Source organism: Microtus ochrogaster (genome assembly GCF_000317375.1).
Source record: "Microtus ochrogaster isolate Prairie Vole_2 chromosome 14 unlocalized genomic scaffold, MicOch1.0 chr14_random_1, whole genome shotgun sequence".
Lineage (NCBI taxonomy): Eukaryota > Metazoa > Chordata > Mammalia > Rodentia > Cricetidae > Microtus > Microtus ochrogaster.
The window spans coordinates 93,429-96,740 of record NW_004949096.1 but is presented as its reverse complement, the minus strand read 5'-3'; the positions used below and the strand labels follow the sequence as shown (position 1 = coordinate 96,740).

The 3,312-nt window shown below is 48.7% G+C and overlaps 1 pseudogene; it reads right to left on the bottom strand.

Annotated features, from left to right (window-relative positions):
* Window positions 1-2,403: 2,403 nt before the first annotated feature.
* On the bottom strand, window positions 2,404-2,956 carry LOC101984784 (annotated as a pseudogene).
* Window positions 2,957-3,312: the final 356 nt, after the last annotated feature.

Below are 3,312 nucleotides of genomic sequence, written 5' to 3'. Positions count from 1 at the left end.
TAGATTGAGGTACCTAATCCAACCATTTAGCAAGGGAGAGGGAAGGGATGAAGGCAAAATCTGCTGAAGTCACGTTTGACATTCTCAGGCCTGTTAGAGAGTCCTTAAGCACCTAGTCTATATTCTGACACCTACCAATATTGCACTATTGAGAACTCATTCAACATAAGTATTAATAAAATATGTTCTAGGCCTACAGAGTTTGTCCATGCTACCAATGTCTGAATGACAAGGTCTCTGAACTTAAATATCTAACCATGCTATCAATAAAAACATATTTAGGAGTTGGAGAGATGACTCTATGGTTAAGAAGGTCTGAGTTCAATTCCTAGCATCTGCATCCAGTGGCTCACAACCAGATGTAATTTCAGTGCCAAGGAGATTCCATGCTTCAGACTTTCTCAGGTACCTGCACTCATACACACATGTAATTTTACAAAAATAAAATTGGACTGAAGAGTTGGTTCAGTGGCTAAGAGTACTTGTTGCTCTTTCAAAGGACCGGAGTTCAATTCCCAGCACCCACACGGCTGCTCAAAGTTGTTAATTCCTCCAATCCCAGGAGACTCACTCTTCTGGCCTCAGTGGACATCAGACATGCATACAGTCCATCAACACACATGCAAACACTCATAACCCACAAAATAATAAAATAAATCTAAAATAAAATTCAAATAACCTGGAGCTGGAGTTACAGGTTACAGGTGGTTTAAGTCACCCAGCATGGGTACTAGGAGATGAACTTGAATCCCCTGGCAGAGCAAGCAGTGTATGCTCTTTTTTTTTTTTTACAAAATTATATATATATATATTTATATATATAATAACATGACATATCTATGTATAACAAGGCTGGGACATTGCAGAAACTATACAGTGATGTTCAGCATTGTCCCCTTCCCACATGGACTATTTTAGATTAAGGATGACAGCATGAGAAAATGGAGCAAAAAACACAAAAATTATATACAATTACAATGAGAGTCAAGGAGTTTGGGGGCCAGGGAGACCAGGGGTCCTGCTGTCTCCACTCCTTCCTCACCAACCTACTCCTACCCCATCTGAACGACAGCCAGAGACCCGAGCAGTCAAACAGGAGAGCATGTTTAGACCCTTTCCCGATACACACAGCGACAAACTCGTCAGACCTTCTATGGGCACACCGGAATCTGTGAAGGGAGACAGACTGCATCATCCTGCTCTTTTGAGCAGTTCTCACTCAGGTCCTCTCTGCTGTTACCGAGCAGGTGGAACTCAGTAAGATCCAGGCCAAACTAGTGATGACACAGCAAGGCAGGCTGCTGTCGTCCTCCCAACTCTCTGCCTCCACCAGTGAATCATCTGCTAAGGCCCAGATGCTCCAGCTGGCAGGAGCACTAACTCCTCGGGGCCAGCTCCGTTCATCCCTTCTTCCTCCATGCCTAACATACAGCTAGCATCGGATTCCACCTGAAGCACGAGTGTTTCCTCAGGCCCATCCAGTCTGCTGCCAGAGTGGTTTGCAGCAGCTAGGGTCAACTGTAGACCAGGAAAATGGGAGAGTCAAAACACTTCCAGGGCTGGCTTCTTCAGACTCACTCTCTCTCCCCTCCTCCCTCAAGAAGGCCTTGTCTGAAGGTGTGGCCCTTAAATCTCAAACTTTCTCTCTTCCCATATAGCACCCCTCCTGTTCCCCTGGACTCCTAGCTTTCAGGCTTAGCAAGGGCCTGCCTCGGTTGGTTTTAGGATGAACGGCAGTTAGGGCAGGTGTAGGATTTTAGTCAGAATTAGCCTATACGGTTCCTGCTCTGCAGAGATGAGGAACAGACTCAGAGGCCACATGACCCAGCCAAGCTCACACGCCAGTGCTGCTGGGCACGAGCAGCACGGGAGCCGGGTGTTCTGAGCCTACTCTTCCCACTCTCCCGGCATACACTCCAAAGCTACATGCTGAAAGAGAAAAGATCAAGCTTTCCACTCCTTGAGAAGCAGGGCAATTGTTGGAGGGACACGACAGAGAGGTTAGGTGGGCACTGTGGTTTTAGGCAAGCAAATCCCTTCTCCTCTTTGAAGGTTCCCTAAACCCCCACAATGGGAACACAAAGCACAGAGGCCTAAGGGACGACACACTTAGAAGCACAGAGAGCGTCTCCTTTCCCAACACATCAGTGCAGCCTTGGAACACTGAACCTGCCACACTGCTCCCAGACTCAGCCTGCCCAAGGGCTTGCTCCTCCAAAAGGAGAACTCCCATCTTCCACGCTTCTCAGCACAGGAACAGCTGCAGTGCTATCCGGTCCTAGCCTTTCCTACTTCTGGGTCTCTACTGGGCTACAGTAAGGGTGTAGAAGTTTCAATTTACCCAAAGAAATGAACCCAGAATGCCTTTTCAACCTAAGCCTCCAGCAGAATGTCTTCCCTGGATGGCAAGCTGAGCTCTGACTAGGTGTCCATTCCCTGCCTATAATATATAGAAGTCCAGTGGGTGAGGAAGGGGAAGAGAGGGGCCCAGGTTACCCCGCAAGCTTGCTGGTGACGAGCGAGGACTTTCTCTGGGGCAGGTCCTGTGGGGTGGGGATGTGGTCGCCGGTCACCAGGTTCTTGTCTGGCCCTGCGCTCGGCAGCTGTTTGTTCTTCATCTTCGCTTTGGCCATGTTGTAGTCTCCTGAGTCAAAGTACTTTTGCCCTTTCTGGAGTCTCTTCATGAGGAAGTCGGAGCCCCCAGGCTTTTGTCCTAGGCTTGGGTATTTGGCCTTTAGCTTGGCCTCCTCAGCTCTCTCGGGGAGAACACCTTCTTTCTCCTGTGTGTCCTGCTTCTCCTAGCCAGTCTTCTCCGCGGGGTTCTCTTCTTGTTTCTGGGACATGGCAGGACCGGGACTGTGAAATGCAGGGCCCGGAAAGTCAGCCGGAAAAGGGAAGGGGGAGGGGAAACGGGGACAACCTGAGCTGCTGCTTCGGCTCCTGTCACTATGGTTGCTCGGTCCGGTCCGCAGTGTATGCTCTTAAAGCTGAGGCATCTCTCCGGCTCATGAGCTTGGCTGTGGCTCCCTGTTGGTGTCTGGGATTGGCAACACCCCGACGGAGACAATCTCTGGGATAAACTGAATTCTCTCCTGCTTTTTAAGATCTGCTGTATATGGCTATCAATTCTAGGAATGTCCAGCTGTTACCAACCTCTTCTAGTAGCTTCTATGCATATGCCTCCAGATTATTTCCAGGACGCACGACAGACCATGCCTGGGTGTTATGAGCTTTCTTCCTGCTCTCCACGCTTTAAATTTTCAAGTTATGATGACATGCACTTGCTTTAAACCCTTTGAGTTTTTTTCCTTT